Raw genomic sequence first — 20,543 nt, 5'->3', positions numbered from 1 at the left:
TTACTAGCTGTGTGGCCCTGGGCAAGTCACTTAACCCCAATTGCCTCCCTAAAAAAAAAAAAAAAAAAAGAGGAATATCTAAGGACGCGCGGGGCCCCCCCCCCAACACCTGTGACACATCTTTGGGGATTGCTGATCTAGGGGAAATGGAGATAGGGACTTGAGGTCCAGGCTCTGGCTCAACTAGGCTAGTATTGTTTCTGCCAGTAAGAAAGGAGAGAGAAATCCATGCCACTACCCTCCCTCAAATCCAAGGGAGAGTTGACAGAGTCAAGGGTTGTCTGCATGTGTAGACTTTATATACCTCCTCAAACACTTTTGACCCCACTCTCACTTGTTCTGCTGGAAAAGGCCAGCTTGATGGGAAGTTCTTTAGTTCAACTCCCACTACATTATAGTAAACACATTAGTTACAAAATTAAAAAAAATTTTTTTTCTGGCAGTGAGCATCCCCTCCCCTCTTTGTCTAGAACTGGTGATTGTGTATTTAAAAGCCAGCTAATGAGATTTCAGATAAATGGAAAGACATCCCTTTTGGGACTAACCCTAATCTGCTCACCTCTGCTCTCCAGGAGAATTATACAGTGTGAGAACTGTCAAGCACAAATTGGTCTCTCCTTAAGTGATAGTCTACCAACCTCAATTGGTTCTCCAGAAATTCAATTACTTTCATGTGGGTTGTTGACTGGAGTTGTTAGATACTCCCTCACTAATGCATTAAAATGACAGTCTTAATAATAGTCTTTAAAGAGGTAAATCATTGCAGTTATTCTCCCTGAGGTTCCTCCGGTGTCTGCATGGGAGATGTGTTTTGTTTGTTTGTTTGTGTGTGTGTTTGTGTTTTTACTGCTAAAAGGCAAAGGCAGCCACATGATTACCTAGTCAGACATCACTAGACAAGAGCATGGATTCCTGTGATGAGGTGGGTTTTTTTTTTTTTTGCTTTGTTTTTTGTTTTTGTGTTTAATTACTTCTCTGGGGAAAATCCAGATGTTTAAGGATATTAGGTGGAGAGATGATCTGAAATTGTCTTTGTCTGCATGACAGTTAAAGCTAGCCCTTCTCTATATCCAGAAAGACCAGGACATTTTCCCATGGCACAGAGGGAATTGCTGCTTGAAAGTGGGATTTAGGTAGTTTAATTTTATTTTGGCTCTGGGTGCTAGGAGACAAAACCAAATGAAGTTCAAAACTTTTGGACAGAGGTCTTCCCTAAGACCATTCCCCACCCCCCATTTATAGATGGCAGGAAAACCAACATTTTTTTTTCCATCAACACCCACAACTTCCAGCAGAACTATCGCTCAGCTTGGAATGTACAAAATGAGTTGACTCTCTCTGAGTGACTTTTCATGGGCCCAATCAGCTGGGGCTTAGGAACGGCCAACTCCACCCCGCTCCCTGACTCTCTTTGGCTAGTCCCCACGGGGGGGAGGAGAGAAGGAGGCAGTGGGAGGAGGGAGGTACCTGGAACAGGGAGTGATGTCAGCTCCCAGCTCCCAGCCTTCCCGGATTCCTGACATGGTGCGAGAGAGAGAGAGGGTGGGAAAGCCCAGGAAGGAGAAGCAAAGGGATTAATGTTTTGCAAGCCAGGAGAGAACCAGAGTGCAGAGCTTATGAACCCTCAGGGGAAGTGAACTAGAAGTTTTGCAGCAGTGCTGGCGATTTTACACCCAGGTAAACTTGTTTTGTGGCACTTTGGGAGAAGGGAGGGAAGTGGCATGGTGTGGATAGCGTGTGTTCAGCTGCTGGTCTTTGCAGCTGCCGCTCCTCCTCTTCCAAGGCTTGGTTTCCTTCTCCAATTTCCTCCCTGTTTTTGAACGGGAACATTCACTTTGGGGAGGTGGGGGAGAGAGTGGGAAGGGTGTAGTTTAAACCACTGGCCTTTGCTTTGCTTTTCTTTGCTACATGGAAAATTCCTGAAGGTTTGGAAATGCAAGGTTCTGCCCTTCTTGTCCTCTCGGGCTTTGCCCCTCATATTCCTACCTCCCAGCCCTCCCACCCACGGATCATCCACACCCCATTCTGGGGGAGGTGTTGTGAAGCGGAGGAAAATAATTTTATCAAGAGCAAAAGAAAGGGGTGCCTCTAAGTCTCTTCTCAGTCAGTTATTTAGAGATTTGACTTTTCAAGAAAGAAGTTTCTTTGTTTTTCCCCCCTTTTTCTATTTCCACTATGCATAGCGTCTTATACCAGACAGGATATGAGAAATGTAGTTCAGGAGGTTGAATCATATCCCTCTTGGGGACTTCATCAGCTAGTACATACTATGCTTAAATACTTCATTTGGAAGCACCTTTCTAAAACCTCGTGAACAATTCTGTCATCTCTACTCCATATCTTTTAAAACAGGATAACTTTCTGTTGCCAAGTTCTAAATCAAGAGAGTTTTTACAGAATCCGTGTGTGTTTGTTTAATGGCTTTAAGAAGCCATTGACTTACAGAGTCTCTTTCTGACTTATTTCTAGAGTATGGTACCTCACTAATGAAGAGTGAATTGGAAGGGTACACTCTACGTGATTATTGGGAACAAGATTTTCAAATATGTAGGACCAGAACAAATGTCTCCTTTGAATAACACCATGCCTAGATCCATGTTAGCTTACTGGGAGGTTGATCAAATATAGAGGGGAAAAATATATTTTTGGAAGCAGAGAATATAGACTTGGTTTTCCTGCCTCTCTAAAAAGAGATTTGTTTTTGTGAACTCTCATCATTATCCAAGAAGCTGTGATTTGCAGTCTGCCAGACGTTTTAACCCAGAGGCTGAATCAGTCATCAGCAGTCAGCATTTGAGGTTTTTCTTTAAAAAAAAAATTATTATGGAATGATGATCAAGAGTAGTTTCTCCTTGCATTGGACATTGTTCCTTAGAGCATAATAAGCAGCATGACCCCTTGATGCCAGCTAGTAGAAAAATGTTATTGGTTTCATTGTGAATAAAGCTGGTTCTTAGACTTGGGCATCAGAGTGTCCTGTATTAAAGAGAACCAGTAGATGGAGAAAGAAAGCAATCTAGATTTTATACAGTGTAACCCCCTGGTTAATAAGTGTTGAGGTTGAGGATGTTTATAAACTATATTAAAAGAATCCTTCATCTTTCTAGTTAAGTGACTGACTTCTGGATAAGAAAGTGTGAGATTTTATTTAGTTGGTTGGTTTATGGAAGAACTGAGTTGGATTGTCTGTTGTATTTGTACCACCCAGAGCAATTCAGCTGCCCAAGATGATTAAGATTGAGTTTATGTTAAAAGACATGCCCTTCTGGAAAGATCAGAATAGTTTCATTTTTGAGGCAACAGGAGTTGATACCTTTGAAATGGTAGAGTTTGTATTTTGATACAACAAGAAATGGAAGTAATAGTTGGTTCTGAATTAAAAAGGAACTTAGTGCATTTCCAGTGTCATTCTTTCTTCTCTCAGAGAAAATGAAATGATGGAGAATTTTTCTGGAAGGTCATGTGTGCATTGAAATTACGACTGACACTTTTGTAAAGGGAAAAGTGTAATCCTACATTTCATGCCACAGAATGAATCTGCAAAAAAGTCAGTTATGTTGAATTTCTTCCAATTTATGTGACAACCCATAAGCTGTTTTTCAATAAATTGCCTTGATGCACCCAAACCAGATTTATGCCTTCTGTTAAAGCTCCTGGCTTAGGTCATTGCACCTCTCCAAACAGGTGTCACTTTTTGTTTTAATTCATACTTGCATCTTTTACTGGGTGTCCCCTGTGCCTTGGATGATCTCCTCATCTGTACCTCATGGCTTTCCTGGCTTCTTTCTTGTCTCAGCTAAAGTTCTGTGTAGTCCTTAATCTTAATGTCTTTCCTCTGAGATTACTTCCAATTTATCCTATATGTATCTTGTTTGGATGTTGTCTCTCTCATTAGACTGTGAGCTCCTTGAAAGCAGGGACCATTTTTTGCCTTTTTTCCTATCCCCAGTGTTTAGCAGTGCTTGGCATGTAGTATGCACTTAATAAATGCTAGCTAGACAGAGGCAGCTAGGGAGTGGAGTGGATAAGAGTCCCAGCTGTGTGACCCTAGGCAAGTCACTTAACCTCCGTTTGCTTCAGTTTCTTCATCTGTAAAATGCGGATAATAATAGTACCTACTTCCCAGATTCTTTTTTGATGATCAAATGAGATAATAATTGTAAAGCGCTTAGCACTGTGCCTGGAACATAGCAAATGTTATATAAATGTTAGCAACTTATTTTTATTTAGCTGACTGACTAGCTAATAAGGGGTTGATCTGGAGAGGCAGATCTCTTGAAGAGAGATATATGGAGAGAGATATATGAAAAGATTTGTGCTTTGGGATGATGTAGCAATCTTTTATTGGTCCTCATAGTTCCCACTATTGGGGTTGTGCCAAAGAAGATGGGTTAGAAAACTAGGAAGAGCCACCCACTCAGAAATCTTAAAAAGAAACTCTAGTGTCTCTACCTCTTTCTCTCTTCCTCTTTTTTGACTGTGTGGCTTGGCATTCTAATAGCTTTTCCCAAGATGCCACTTTGCCCAGGGGGCTCTTGCCATGGACTCATGCAAGTTGGATTCAGTCCTGGGCGATCCTGACCCCAAAGGAGGAGAACAGGCTTTCTCTAGTGTTCTCTACCTCATCTTTGTAAAAGAGATTTTCCAAAGAAAATCTTTTCTATATTGGACCATGAGGACCGGTGAGGCATGGCTTATATCATCCCAAGCACAAGGCCTTAGGTGTTGAGCCAGAGCACCGCGTTTCTCCCCTTGGTGCTAGAACACGCATGTCCAGTTTCACGGGAGGTGCTCAGGTTCCATCAGGTCAGCCGTGCTCTCCTAATCACCTCCTATTGCACTATTCATTTTATGTTCAATTGTTGGTCTCTCTGACTTAAGACTCTCCCCACTCAGGTTCATCTTCTCCTCAGCTACCAAAGTGATCTTATAGTACAAGTATCTCCCTGACTCAGTAAACTTCAATGACTCCTTATTACCTCCAGGATTAAATGTAAAATCCTCTTCTTGGTTTTTTTGTTTGTTTGTTTGTTTTTGTTTGGTTGGTTTTTTTTACTGAGGCAATTGGGGTTAAGTGACTCGCCCAGGGTCACACAGCAGGTAAGTGTTAAGTGTCTGAGGTCGGATTTGAACTCAGGTCCTCCTGACTCCAGGGCTGGTGTTCGATCCACTGCACCACCTAGCTGCCCCTCTCTTCTTGGTTTTTAAAGCCCTTCCATAACTTGCCCTGTTCCTACCTTTCTTCTTTAGATAGTATCTGAATTATAGTGAAGAGGTAGTCTGGGATAGTGGTGTGTAGCATTCGAAGTCAGAGGGCCCTGTGTTCAAATTTTGGCTCTGTTACTTTCTAGCTATGTGACTTTGTGTGAGTAACTTAACCTCTCTGGGCCTCAATTTACAGATGTGTAAAATGAGATGGAGAAATAAGAGATAGTTAACCTGAAAAAAAGAAGTCTCAGGAGGAGCTGTCTTCAAGCATTTGAAGGACTTTTCAGTAGGAGAAGGGTTGGGCTTGTTCTGCTTAGGCCCAGAGAGAAGAAGTAGGAGCTGTGGGTTAGTTTGAGAAGCAGAGGGGCAGCAAGGTGGCTCAGTGGATAGAACACCAGCCCTGGATTCAGGAGGACTTGAGTTCAAATATGGCCTCAGACACTTAACACTTACTAGCTGTGTGACCCTGGGCAAGTCACTTGACCCCAATTGCCTCACCAAACCAAACCAAACCAAACCAACAAAAAAAAAAAGTTTGAGAAGCAGATAGATTAAAATCAATCAATCAACCAATTAATCAACGTTTATTAAACACCCATAAGCCAGGGACTGTACTAAGCTGGGGATTAAAAAAAAGAGGCAAAAGACAATCTTTACCTTCAAGGAGTTTACAGTCAAATGGGGAGATAACATGCAAATAAATATATTCAAAGCAAACTAATTATAGGATAAAGAGGAAATAATTAACCAAGCGAAAGCGCCAGAAGGAAGAGGGGTTGGACAAATCTTCCCATAGAAGATAGGGTTTCAGTTGAGATTTAAAGGAATCCAGGTGGGTCAGTCCTGAGGGGAGAAGGCATGGGGGACACTCAGAGAAAATGCCCTGAGCAGACAGATGATGAAATGTCTTGTTTGTGGAATAGCCAAGGTACAGTACCTCTAAGGTGAGTCCTCAAGCATCTAGAGATGATTTTTATCAATGAATTAACAAACATTTATGAAACAAGCAGCTCGGTGGCACAGTGGATAGAGTGCTGGGCCTGGAGTCGGGAAGACTCATCTCCCTGAGTTCAAATCTGGCCTCAGACACTTACTAGCGGTGTGACCCTGGGCAAGTCACTTCACCCTGTTTGCCTCTGTTTCCTCATCTGTAAAATGAGCTGGAGAAGGAAATGGCAAACCACTCTAGTATCCCTGCCAAGAAAAGCCCAAATGGGGTTACAAAGAGTTGGACATGACTAAACCGCATTAAACATTTGTCACAGGTCAGGCCTTGTAAGGATTATAGTGATATTATAAATACAAAAAGAGAAACAGTGCCTGCCCTCAGGAAGCTCACATTGTACTGGGAGATACAACCTGTGCAGAGATAATAAATATGGGGTATGGACCAAACCAATACCCAGTGCTGTGGGAGGCTGAGAAGGGAGAACATTGCATTTCAGGATGGGAGTGGGGGGAGCAGACAAAGGCATGGAGATAGGGGAGACAAGGAATGCCTCGTACGTGCACAGCTGCCAGTTCAGCTGGAGTACAGAGCAGGACAGGAAATAGGAAGTAAAAGTGAAACTATCTCACCCATGGCACTGTTTGTAGCCTCAGAACGGAAAGATTCCGTGCAGTGCATCCCTGGCTTACTTACTGCCTCTTCTAAGACCTTGGTTGGTGGTTTTATTTTTGGTTGCCTACTTTTATATTCAACCTCAGGAATTTTAAAGCTAGGGTCCCTCCAGGTGATGGCTGCTGTGATTTTTGAGTCGCTTAATTGAATAATAACAATAGTTTACATTCCTCATGACTACACTGTGAGATAATAGTTGTTGTTTAGTCCTTTCTCTTGTGTCCTTCTCTTCCTGATCTTTTTTTTTTTTTTTTTAGTTTTCTTGGCAGAGATTCTGGAGGGGTTTGCCATTTTCCTCTCCAGTTTATTTTATAGATGAGGAAACTGAGGCAAACGAGGTTAAATGACTTGCCTGGGGTCACACAGCTAGTTGTCTGAGACTGGATGTGAACTCAGGAAGATGAGTCTTTGTGGCTCCAGGCCCGGAACTCTATCCACTGTGCCACCGAGCGGCCCAGAGCAATTATTGTTATGTCCATTCTGTGGATGAAGAAACAGCCTCAAGAGAAATGTTTTGCCTAATGTCACAAGCAGCTTGGTGGCACAGTGGTGAATGGGGCAATGGAACTGGAGTCGGACGGACCTGAGTTCAAATCCTGCCTTACACACTAGCTGTGTGACCTTGGGCAAGCGATTTAACCTTTGTCTGCCTCAGTTTCCTCAACTGTAAAATGGAGGTAATTGACTTCCCAGGGTTGTTGTGAGGATCAAATGCTATGATATTTGTAAAGTGCTTTGCAAACATTATTGTTAGTAAGTTGTAGGGTTGGAACTGGAACCCAGGGTTTCTGATTCCAAGACTGTTGTTCTTTTCAACCATATAACTTGGATGAAAATTGGTATATTTATTAAATATCCACCATGTAAAAGGTATTGTTGAGGATGCTACGGAAGATACAAAGCGTTCCCCACTCAACCGTCCAAGTCCATATTTAATCAGATACACGGCTACACATGCTAAGGAACAAAGCTGATTTGAACCAAATTTATGATCTCAGTTTGGTGGCGGACAAAGCGAACTGTTGCCCCAGCAGTATTGAGAACTAGAGAAACAGAGAAAGAGATAGCGTTGGAGCAAAGCCTCACTCTTGTCCTCTTTCAAAAGTTGGAGGCACTGAGTGACCGAGCTCCATCTACTCAATTACTGTTTGTGTCCAACCACACCATTCAGGAGGTATTTGGAAGGGAAAACCCTGAAGCAATAACGGGAAGGTCTTTCCAGATGTTTGTCCCCAAATCCCGTTGTTCCTAAAACAAATAGACGTATTTTGAGTTGGGGAAACTGATTGTGAATGTATTTTAGGGAGGTATGACTTTTATGTTCTCTCCTGACTGAACAGCTGGAGCTGGTACAGTTAGCAGGACTGTGTGTTGTTTTGGGAATTGAATGAAACAAAGTATCTGTTGTCATATCAGCTTTTTATTTTTGTTAAAGTTTGGCTGGTTCCATTAATAAATCAGTCATCACATTGGAATAGAAACTGCTTGTTGGAGAACTGATAGTTTTGCTCTGGGTGTATACAGTTCTGCACATTAGTAGTGCTTTATGTCATTTTTCCTGGATGATCAGTGTACTTAAAAAATTCTTAAATTCTTAAAAATTCTTTAAATTCTTAAAAAATTTAAAAGCTCAGTGGGTTGTATTTTTTAAAAATAGAAGTATTGGTTGTATTTTTTAAATTAAATTTTAAATTTTTTAATTAAAAAAATCTATTTTCTTTCCTTTCCATCCCCCCTCCATTAAGAAAGAGAAAAAAAAAAGAAAAAGAAAACCCTTTTTTAACAAATACACATAGTCAAAGAAAATAAATTTTTCCTTTGGTCATGTGCAAAAAATGTCTCTTTCTATACTGGGTCCATCACCTCTCTGTCAAAAGGTGGATAGAATGCTTCTTCATCACTGGTCCTCTGGAATTATGGTTTCCTCTTAAAATCTTCTGTTCTTCAGAAAGCTGTACCCAACCCTTCTGAATTCTAGTGCTTTCCCTCTCAATTATTTCCTAATTATCTTCTGTATCATTTGATTGTACATATTTGTTTGTTTATTGTCCCCACTATTAGGTTGTGGGCTCCTTCAGGCTGTCCTGTCTTTTGCTTTTTTTTAAGGTTTGTTTTTTTTTTTTTTTTTTGGTGAGGCAATTGGGGTTAAGTGATTTGCCCAGGATCACACAGCTAGTAAGTTGTCAAGTGTCTGAGGCCAGATTTAAACTCAGGTCCTCCTGATTCCAGGGCCAGTGCTCTATCCACTGCGCCACCTAGCTGCCCCCTTTTGCTTTTTTTTATCCCTAGCCTGGCACATGTAGGTGCTTAATACATGTTTATTAACTGTTTGGTCACTGCATTCAAAGTTATCTTTTTTGGGAGCAGGGCAATGAAGGTTAAGTGACTTGCCCAGGGTCACACAGCTAGTAAGTGTCAAGTGTCTGAGGCTGGATTTGAATTCAGGTCCTCCTGAATCCAGGGCCCGTGCTCTATTCACTGTGCCACCTAGCTGCCCCAAAGTTATCTTTATTGTTGTCATCCTATAAATTGTTCTCTTGGTTCTCCTCCCTTCATGCTATCATTTCATACACACGTTCCCAGGTTTTTCTAAAATCGTTCCTTTCATTATTTTGGTGGGTTACATTTTTGTCAGATGATGATGATGATACTGCTGGGTTAAATTAAATATTTGCAAAACTACCCAACAAAAATACCACCCCACAAAATGCCACTCCCCATTTCTTGTTCTCTGTGAATTCCATATATTAGACATTTAATGTTGAGCAAGACACTAAGGTTTAGAACTGACTGTGGCATTCCCAGGCCCCCAAATCTTTGGTGGTTCCATACTGTAGCTGGGATAAAATACAAACCCCTCAGCTTGGCAATTAAATGTTTTCACAGACTGGTTTGAACTTATCTTTCTAGCCTTATTTCTTGTCATTGTCTTACACATGTCCTGGCAATGTCTAGGATATTAGCTGTTCCTATATTCAACATTCCATCTGCTACCTATCTCCATTCTCTTGGAGTATCCACTTGATAACAAAATCACAGAATTTCAATTGGAAGGGAATTTAGCGGCCATCTCTTTTTTTCCCCAACCTATTCACTAGATGATTCCACACTGTAACATACCCCGACAAGTAGTCATTCAGCATCTGCTTGAAGACTTCAAGGAGAGGAATCCACCATCTCTCAACACTGGTCATTCCCTAAATTTGCCTCTTCACAACTTCTGACGATTGTTCTCGGTTCTGCCCTTTTGGTCCAAATGGAGCAAGTCTAATAATCCATACTTGAAGAGAGCTATCCTATTTCCCCTGAGTCTTTTCTTCTTCAGGGTAGTCCTCTTTTCCTTCCTTAGTTCTTGATCTTCATAGGACACAAACCCAAAGCCCTTCACTATCCTGGTTGGTATCATTTAGACAGTCTAGTTTATCAATGCCCTTCTAAAACCATAATGCTCAGAATTGAACACAATACTCCAGATGAAGTCTGATGAATAGTTGAAAGTGGAGGGACTATTACCTCCTTGTTCTTGATAGCTTTGTTTCTCTAATATAGTCTAAGATCACACTAGCTATTTTGACTGTCAGATCAGACTGCTGACTCATTGAGCTGGCAGTCTATGGAAACCCTTGCATCATTTTCAGACCAACTGTTGCCCAAACATGACTTTTCCATCTTAAACTTATGCTGTTGATTTTTTGAATTCAAACTGTAAGACTTTGCATTGATCCTTAATGGATTCCATCTTATTAGATTCAGGTCAGTGTTTAATCTGTCAGGATCTTTTTGAAAATACACTCTGACATTGTGTTCACCTCCCAGCTTTGTATCATCTGCAAATTTGGTGAGCTTGACATCTTTGGCTTTCTCCAAGTCACTGATGAGAATGTTAAACACCAGAAGACCAAGCACGGATCCTATGCATCCTATGCTGAAGACCTCCTGCCCCATTGACATTGAACGATTAACCTTGAGTTTAGTCATTCAACCATTTAATCATATTCTCACATAGTGAACAGGCATCTCAGGAAAATTTGGTTCAAGTCTCACCCCTGAAACATATTGTCTTTGTGAATGAAGAAATCACTTTAACCCCACTCAGTGCTCTAGACCAAAGCATAACTGAATGTGGGGGTCAAGAAAAAATTGGCAGCAAATGTTTGATGTGATACTTATATACCCGGGTCGAATAAAAATTTCCCAGGTGAAAAGGGATCAAGAGTGGAGAAAGTTTAAAAAGCCTTGCTCTGTATAGCTCTCTGAGAATTGTAAGTGGCAGAAAGGATGTAATCTGCTGTAATTGAGGGAGTTTTCTCCCCTAGGAGTTCCCTCTCCCAGTGAAATCCCAGTTCCAGTCTCTATTCTCTTTCTAAATCTATCCACGCCACAATAAATAAGCTACTGTATCAAAAGCCGTGCTGAAGTTTAAGCAAACTATGCAAAGCATTTCCCTCATCTGCAAGTTTAGTAGTGCTATCAGAAAAGACAATGAGATTAGTCCAGCATGATATGTTCTTGACTGTGCTAGATTTTGTTTTGTTGTTTTTTTGAAAATAATTTTTTTCTTATAAATTTAAAACAATATCAATAAAACCAAATGAAAATAAGTAAAAACAAACACCAATATAACCATGGGATCAGAATTATTTGTTAAAACATTCTTTAATAACAATAAACTTAGGTCTTTTGATGTCATTTTTTGCATACTTACACAGATAACAGAGATATACCTAGTCACAAATGATATTTATGCTGCTTTTCCCATTCTGCTGTCTTTGCTTTTCATCATTCGGCCTGTCTTTCCATATGTTTATATCTTGTCTGTCATTTTTGATGGCATGTTATTATGTGCCACAATTTTTCCAACCATTACCCAACTATTAGACATGTGTTAGACTTTTTCACTGTTGATAATAAAGCAGTTACAGATATTTTGTATAGATGATTCTTTTTCATCTTAAATTACACCTTTAGGAAAATTTCTGAGTAATGGGATCAGTAGGTGAAAGGATATGATCAGTTTTCTAATTTTTATAGCATATTGACAAATTTGTTTCACCCCAAATTGCACCCAACTTGCACCTCTTTGAGAAAGGTAATAAATAGTGCACTTCAGTCTTGCCAGCACTATTTTTGTTATTTTAAAGTTATTTTAAAAATAGATTTTCATTAATATCTTTTGTTAACTAATACTTTTTCCTTTGGTATCCCTTGCCCTTGTCTTTCTCAGAGCAACAAAAGAAACAAAAAGAGGAAGGGAAAAAATAATTGAACAAGTTTGACATGATACGCAAGGTTCTGCATTCACGGGCCCCCACATTGGCAAAGGAACAGGGGAAGTGTTTTTGCGTCTTTTCTTTGGTACTATATTTGGTGATTATCATTTTATAGCATTGTTTCCATTGTTTTATGGTGGTTGTTCATTACATTGACACTCTCTGTGTAGATAGTTACCTATGGGGGGGGCAGCTAGGTGGCGCAGTGGATAAAGCACTGGCCTTGGATTCAGGAGGACCTGAGTTCAAATCCAGCCTCAGACACTTGACACTTACTAGCTGTGTGACCTTGGGCAAGTCACTTAATCCCCATTACCCCACCAAAAAAAAAAAAGTCAAGATAGTTACCTATGTTGTTTTCCTGCTTCTGGTCACTTTCCTTTGCATCAGGTCATTTAAATCTTTCCATACTTCTGTCTTCATCATTTTTTTTTCCCAAGTCCCATTTATTTTATTTAATTTTTTTTTCCAGGGCAATGAAGGTTAAGTGACTTGCCCAGGGTCACACAGCTAGTAAGTGTCGAATGTCTGAGGTCGGATTTGAACCCAGGTACTCCTGAATCCAGGGCCAGTGCTTTATCCACTGTACCACCTAGCTGCCCCCATCATTTTTTGTAACAATAATATTCTATCATATTTATGTACCAAAATTTGTTTAGTAATTCAGTTCTTTTAGTTCTTTGCCACCACAAAAAAGTGGTGCTATAAATATTTTTGTGTATATGAATCCTTATTTTTGTCAGCGACCTTCTTGGGGTGTATGCCTCACAGTGGTGGGTCAAAAGATAGGGACATTTTAGTTATTTTCTTTGCACAATTCTGAATTGCTTTGCAGATTGGAATACTTCACAACTCCACTGATAATATATTAGTCTGCCAGTCTTTCTAAAACTCTTCAAAAATTGACTGTTCCCATCTTTTGTCACCATTACCAATTTATGGAGTGTGAGATGAAACTTCAGAACTGTTTTGATTTGCATTTCTTTTATCATGAGTGATTTAGAACATTTTTTTCATTTGTTAATGGTTTGCTGCTCTTTTGAGAACTATTTGTTCATATTCTTTGACCATTGGCAATTTCAATTACTTTTCTATATATCTTTAATATTGAACCTTTATCAGAGATATTTTGATGTGAAATTTGTTTTCTCAATTCACTGTTTTACATGTTCAATATCAAATATTTTTTGTGCAAAAGCTTTTAATTTCATAAATTTAAAATGATTTATTTTATCTTTTGTATTCTCTGTCCCTTGTTTGGTTAAGAATTCACCCCCTCCCCACGCTCATAACTATGAAAGATATATGGTCTTCATGTCTTGCAATTTTTTAATGGTATGATCTTTAAGATTTTCACTCATCCATTTTGAATTTATTTGTGGAATAAGGTGTGAGATTTTGGTTTAAATCTAGTATCTGCCAGACTGTTTTATGGTTTTCCCAAAAGTTCTTATCAAAGAAGCAGTTCTTTCCTAGATAATATTTTTGAGTTTATTGAACACTTCAATCTGTATTCAAATGCCATCAGTTCAGTTATTGGGTTCAATTACTTTTGATTATTTCCTTGTCTACTCTATTAATTGATCTACTTTTTCTATTTTTTAACCAGTACCAAATAGTTTTGATGGATACTATTTTATATTATACTTTGAGATCTAGAAATGTTATTTGGCCTTCATTTCTACCATTTTTTCATTATTTCCCTTCCTGGGTCTTTGTAATCATTACTTCCCTTTTTAGATTTTCATTTACCACCTCTTTAATAATCCACACATTCCTCAAAATCTTTTTCTTTCTGCAAGATTCAGCTCCAGTGCCTTCCTTGCTACTCAAGTTTGCATATATATGTATATATAATAAACACACATACCCACATAAAAATCTTCATATATGAACATAAATGATCTGGCAATGAACTCTGGTTAACAATTAATGAGAGAATGCATATTACAATGAGAAGCTGTGCTATAGTACAATGGGCATCTTGGGGTATATGACCTGCATTACCCAAATCTTGTTTAAAGAGATTTATCAATTTCCATATCTCCTGTCTGACAAAGGGGAGAATCAACATCTTCCCAGACCTGATTTAGTAAAAACAATGAGCAGGAATGCTCTCCCATTAGCCCAAACTTAGAATTCTTTTTACTGTCTTTGATTAGATTGCCTGGTGGGGCAGCTAGGTGGCTCAGTGGATAGAGCACCAGCCCTGGAGTCAGTCGGACCTGAGTTCAAATCCAACCTCAGACACTTGACACTTACTAGCTGTGTGACCCTGGGTAAGTCACTTAACCCCAATTGCCTCACCCAAAGAAAGAAAAAAGAAAAAAACCAGATCTTAGCCTGGATTAGTTTTTGAGCAGGATTTCCCACACTGGTTGATTTCTGGATGAGGAAGTAGAAAAGAGGGAAAACCTTGCTTCTGATTCAATTAGTTATTAATACAAGAGAGAAATAATCATTTTTTTCATATGTATATATGCACATCCACATGCATATTCTGTAGAAGGTAAAGTTGTTTGTGGACAAGAACTTTTTGTATTTATATACCCTTAGCACTTGTACTAGGTATAATTGGCACAATTTTGGTCTGACCTGTACTTTTTCATCTATTTAGGAAATTAGGGTAGGAAAGAAACTATTCCTACCCATAAGAGATCTTGAGGTTCTCAAATGTTCCATAACTATAGTCTTAGAGAGTTGTCCGTGGCACTGGGAGGTTAAATGATGTCCTTGGGGTCAAACCAGCAGTATGAATAAATGAAGGAATGAAAGTATTTATTAGGGCCCAACTGCAAAACACTGTTAAGCTTTGGGGACACAAATAGAAAAGTAAGGACAGTATCTCCTTTCTAGGAGCTCATATTCTAATGGAGGTGATAACATGTACGGAGGAATTCTTTTGCAAGTCATATGTAATGCAGCTGCAAAGCATATGGTCATTCATCATATTGAATGTCAGTTCCACTGATTGAAATTGTACGATTTTCTGATGTTGAACCATTTGATACCTTCAAGGAATTTGGCAGCAAGGATTAGTGTCCCACTTCCAGAGCTCTTGAGCTGACCTACCCTTGGCTTTTGGTGGCAATTGGTCATCAGTTGGTATTGTTGGTGGTGAAGAAGGTGGGGCCCTTCTCCACAGTGGTTTTTCCCCATTATTATGGCTATGGGGCCTGGGCTGAAATTGGGACTTGTGATCTGGAGGACACTGCTATTACCAAGGTTTTTGTACTCAGGATCCTGCACTATCTCTGTTGTGGAACGAGGGGAGAGAGTGATGGTGCAGTTTGATTTTTCTGGCATGTGCTACCTCAGTATCTCTTCATCAGGGTGGGTTTCTGCTTCAGCAAGGTTGATTTCTCCATTCCACAAGTCGCAGTTGGCCATCATTTGGTGGCTATGGCTGTCTCCCTCTCCACAATAGTTGTTCCTGTGAATGATGATTGCTGGAAACAGGGCTAGTCATTTAGGAACACTAGTATTCTTGGGGATTCAGGGTTCTGGGCTATCTCCATTGGGATCAGAGTCAAGATAGTGGTCAAAGAGGTGATGCTGCTGCAGCTGCTTCTGCTACTGGTGATAGTGGTTTAACTTGCCCTGGACTGGCTGTCTCCTGTCTCTCTCCTACAAGGTACCTTGCTTCTATTGCTTGAGGTCTTCCTGACTCTGTTTTTCTACTCACTACCCAGCATTGTTACTCACCAATAAATTTTTAGTGAGTTGATATTGTCAGCCAAGATTTATTTTAAGTCTCTTTAGAAGCAACTTACCTGACTCTTCTTAGTTTGTAAACAATAAAAAAGAAATTGGACGATGGAATTTCAAGAAAAGTAAACAAAGACCTTACAGTGATTTTAAATGTACATATTTAGGCAGTGATCTGTGGCAATGTGCAATGGCATTTAAGGGAGGGGAAAGATTCTGTGCTAAAAGGGTAACATTTGCTTTGATTTAGAAGCCCTTATTACTTTAAATATTGAATTTGGCCACCATGGTAGCCCAGGTGGGTGTGTATTTCTCTGAGCCTTGGTTATACATTCCCCCAGAGACTGAGTGATTCACATTTTTGACATGCACACGCATGTTTTCATTGGCAAGGATAATAACTGTAGAATGGCAAGATTATGTCTGTGCTTTCTGTGGATTTACCTATAGCTGCTCACTCAAAAAATGTCTATGATGTTGATGGAATTGTGTACATTCTAATCAAAAGGTTATTCCTTTTGGCAAATTTCTTGCATACAAAATATGAATCATGTAAAAGCCATCAAGAAAAGAAGAGAGCAAATGCTATAATATCAGGGGTCGGGGCTGGTAAGGGACAGATCTTAAAGCATTTGATTTTGGTCTACTTTGTGTTGAAGAATGTTTGGTATTTAAACATCACCTTTAATTTAAGGAAATAGAGTACTTTCTTAAATGGACTTATGATCTCCTTCTTGTGGACTCTCCCTCCAATGTTGTGCATTACAATATCCATGACTTTTTATCCTATGTGATTTATGTTCATGTCTTCTCCAAATAGAGAATCTGGCCAACATACTGTAATTCCCTTTAGGTCTTTTACCAGTGTATCAGTACTAGTACAATATTTGGGCTATCAGTATTCCTTCTACAATATTACAACATCTATTTTGCTCTGTATAATATGCTTTGCCCAATTATATCTCCCCCCCCCCCCCGCCAGGCAATGAGGGTTAAGTGTCTTGCCCAGGGTCACACAGCAAGTATCATGTGTCTGAGGATGAATTTGAACTCAGATCCTCCTGAATCCAGGGCCAGTGCTTTATCCACTGTGCCACCTAGCTGCCCACAGCCCAATTATATCTTAACATACATATGAGGTGTATATTTATTATTCTATGAGAAAAATTTTATTTTTAAACTTTTATTGAGATTAAGGCTAAAGCAAACTAAGTTTAAAGCTTTATAGCTTTATAGATCCTTAAACTGGGGTCCATAAACTTCTTTAAAAAATATTTTGATATAGGGGAAACAGGAAAGGATCAAGCATTTATTAAGTATCTACTAAGGGTCAAACAAAATATTATTTGATTTTCACAACAACCCTGGGAGGTAGGTGTTATCCTTATCCTCATTTTATAGTTGAGGAAATTGAAGCAGATAGAGGTTAAATGACTTGCCCAGGGTCACACAGCTAGTAAGTATATGAATCTGGATTTGATCTCAGGTCTTCCTGACTCCAGTTCCAGCATGGTTTCCACTGTGCCACCTAGCTGCCTATCTCTGTTGTATTTTTGCATTTAAAAACATTATTCTGAGAAGGGGTCCCCATTGGCTTTTTACCAGACTGTCAAAAGAGTTCATTACACAAAAAGTAAAGAACTCCTACTTTATATGTCCCTTCTTTAAAATTGTAAGAACAAAGGCATATGACAGGACATAAAATAACATGCATGCAACAGATACCTTTTTCTAGAGATAACTGCACAGTATGGCTAACTACACATGGCACAAAAGAGCTTTTGTTTTGTCTGAATGAAAACTTGAACCTGCTCTGCTTTCTCTTATGAATGAGATGAGTCAGATACATACTCTTGTACTTATCTACATTAGTAGGAGAGAATGTAAGAAGATTCAAAGCAAACACTTTCATTGAGCCTGTGAGTCTGCTAGTTTGATTTGTGTGAAGTCACCTGGATCTCAGTGTTTTTCCTCTTTGTGTCAACTCCTTGAAAACTGTTGGAAATGCTTCCCTTTCCTCATATTGCTGTGACTTTGCAAAATTTAAAAATGGTCCACTTGGCAGTTGTTTTTCAAACCTTTCCACGCTATGTTCTCTCCCTACCCTTGAGGACACCTTGAGTCAAATAATGAATGCTAAACTCATGCCCTTTCCATTTCCATAAAGGCCTATGATTCTTTTTTATTTGAGCTAGGAAGAAATTAAAAATCTTCCAAAGAAAGAAAATATATTTAGAGAGCCCAGAAAGTAAAGGTGGCCAACTTGATCCTGTTTATCTAGCCTTTGGTTTGCTATTTCTACTAGAACTCAATATTCAGGTCTCCACAACTTATCTTTTCTATTTTCTTTTGTACCATCTCCTCCAGGACTATCCCAATTTCAGTTTGAGAAAATGTGGCTGTCTTCTACCAAAAATGAATACAAATTGTCTGTACTTTGCTTTGTTGTGTAATTATTTCATCTGTTTTGTCTCATCAGCTAGATATGGAGAACAAGGAATACACCCTTATGACATGGTATCCCTAGCACTTAGCATGGTGTCTTGTACATAGTGGTTGATAATGAAGTCACTGAGCCTACCTCTTTCTGCCAGTGCTTGCTCTGTGGTGGACTTTCTGAGACCTCCCAAGACATAGCAACAAAGCCTGTGACCAGGTACCTCAGGGGATGACTTTGAACCTTCCAATCACCTATCTTCCTCAAATGATCACCATTCTTCACAGGTAGTTTTCCTGGATTATTTTCCCAAAAAGTCAGAACATTTTTACCCCCATTTTTACTCTCCGTATTCTAATGGTACTGAATACCTATCTTCCTACTTCATTCCCATTCATCTAGGCCCTCTTCTCATATGTCCTACTCCAAATCTATCCTCTCTTTCCACTGTGCCCTCTTTGATACTTGTCCCATAATTAACAAACTTTCTCCCAAATTAAACTACTCCTTCCGTCTTCTGGCACTAATTGAGACTAAGCTTTCTTCTGATGACTCTGCATCCTTGGTCAGGTTTTCTGGTACTGTTTGCACTTCTGGTGAAAGCAGGGCACTCAGAATACTCCTCCTTCTTCATTGTCACATCCAGATTCTTCACACCGCTCTCCCTCAGCAGTCTCTCCTCCTTTGAGGTTCACACTATCCACGTTTATTACTCAGTACAGAACCTGTTGGCCATTATCCACTGACCTTTAGGATATTCACTTTCTTTCCTCACTTCAGCACTTCAGTGCCTAATCTTCATCTTCTATATAGATGTTGATTGATGTTCTCTCAAGTACCTTCTGAATTCTCTAGTCTGTTAAACTCTAAACTCCTTATTCTCTACTCCTTCTCAGTTATAGACAGATACTAGTAATTTGGAACAACCTTGCATATGATTGTTGTTTTTAATTCTTTTGAGAATTGTTCATTCATATCCTTTGACTACTTATCCACTGGGGAATGGTACCAGGACTTAGAGACTTATGTTAGATCTTTGTATATCTTGGATATCTAAAAGTTCAACTAAAGTTACAAAAGTTCACATTTTCTGTATAGAAACAATACTATACTTATTAAAAACTTTAATGGGGCATCTATTTATGTAAAGCACTATGTTATCAGTGGTTGTTAGTGTTAAGGGCTAAAATTCTAGCTAAACTGTCTAAAATATCTAATGAGTGGTCGCCAATAAATTATAAGCTTTAGCAAGAGTTAGACTTTTAAGCATTTATTAAGGAGAATAAGAATTTGGTAAAGAGAGAGAGAAAGGCCTAGATTCCTTTCTATTAAAGGGAGAGCACATTTCTAGCTCCCTTCTCCACCAGAGTCCAAAGGAAAGAGAGTGAGACTGAGCGCCAGGCTCCCCACTTCTTCCTCCCACTAGCTTGCGTCACTTCCTGACGCCAAAGAAAAGACTCCTGGTCTTGCCCTCAAAGACCTTCACTTCATGGGCGGAATTCTTCTACAGTAAATCTCCAGCAGGTGGCGTTATTCCAATCGTTACATTAGGTACTTGGGCTAATGTGGAGTCAGGACCTAAATTCAAATTTGGCCTCAGACACTTGACACTAGTTGTGTGACCCTGGGCAAGTCACTTAACCCCAATTACCTCAAACATTTAGGACCATCTCCAGTTGTCCTGGTGTGTGTGTGTGTGTGTGTGTGTGTGTGTGTGTGTGTGTGTGTGTGTGTGTGTGGGAGACAAGTAAAATCTAATGTATGTGTCCTTATCTGCCCCCCAGTGTGGGGGGAAACCAGCTAGGGTTTACTTATAAATTCAGCAACAGTTTAGGCTTTTAAGCATTTATTAAAGTATATTAGAAGTTAGTAAAGAGAGAGAGAGAGAGAGAGAGCGAGTACATGTCTCTGAAAGAATGGAAAAACCCCAGCTCAGATCTATGCTAGAGAGAGAGAGAGAGAGAGAGAGAGTGAGAAAAGAGCTCCTTCACCTAGCCAGTCATGCTTCCTAAAAGAGAGAGAGTTCCAGTCAATTACCCTGGAAGCCCCCTGTCAAACAGGAAGAGGGGTGCTCCCCACACACAACTCCAAGCTAATTGGCTGGTAGCATTCAAGTCCATCGATTGACATGACTTAGGTCTATGAATTGTGACATGACTTCCGGGACAACAATTTGACTTTAGAAACCTCAGAAAAGTCACCTCATGTTTTCTCGGCAGGGGGTGACACCCCTGGTTCTCACATGTATATATGGATATTTATATATTGTTTGCCATCTTTTAAAAAAATAAAAAAACAT

The 20,543-nt window shown here is 39.6% G+C and overlaps 1 protein-coding gene across 8 annotated transcripts in view; it reads left to right on the top strand.

Moving 5' to 3' along the window:
- The first annotated feature begins 1,464 nt into the window (after positions 1 to 1,464).
- PPFIBP1 (PPFIA binding protein 1) overlaps positions 1,465 to 20,543 on the top strand; it is a 239,265-nt gene continuing 220,186 nt past the window's right edge. For all 8 annotated transcript variants that reach the window (XM_043967883.1, XM_043967880.1, XM_043967884.1 and 5 more), the window contains exon 1: positions 1,465 to 1,677. The gene's annotated coding sequence lies outside the window, so the exon portion shown is untranslated. The remainder of the gene's footprint in view (positions 1,678 to 20,543) is intronic.

Source organism: Dromiciops gliroides, chromosome 5 (genome assembly GCF_019393635.1).
Source record: "Dromiciops gliroides isolate mDroGli1 chromosome 5, mDroGli1.pri, whole genome shotgun sequence".
In the NCBI taxonomy this organism is placed as follows: Eukaryota; Metazoa; Chordata; class Mammalia; order Microbiotheria; family Microbiotheriidae; genus Dromiciops; species Dromiciops gliroides.
This window is presented reverse-complemented; position numbering and strand designations above follow the sequence as displayed.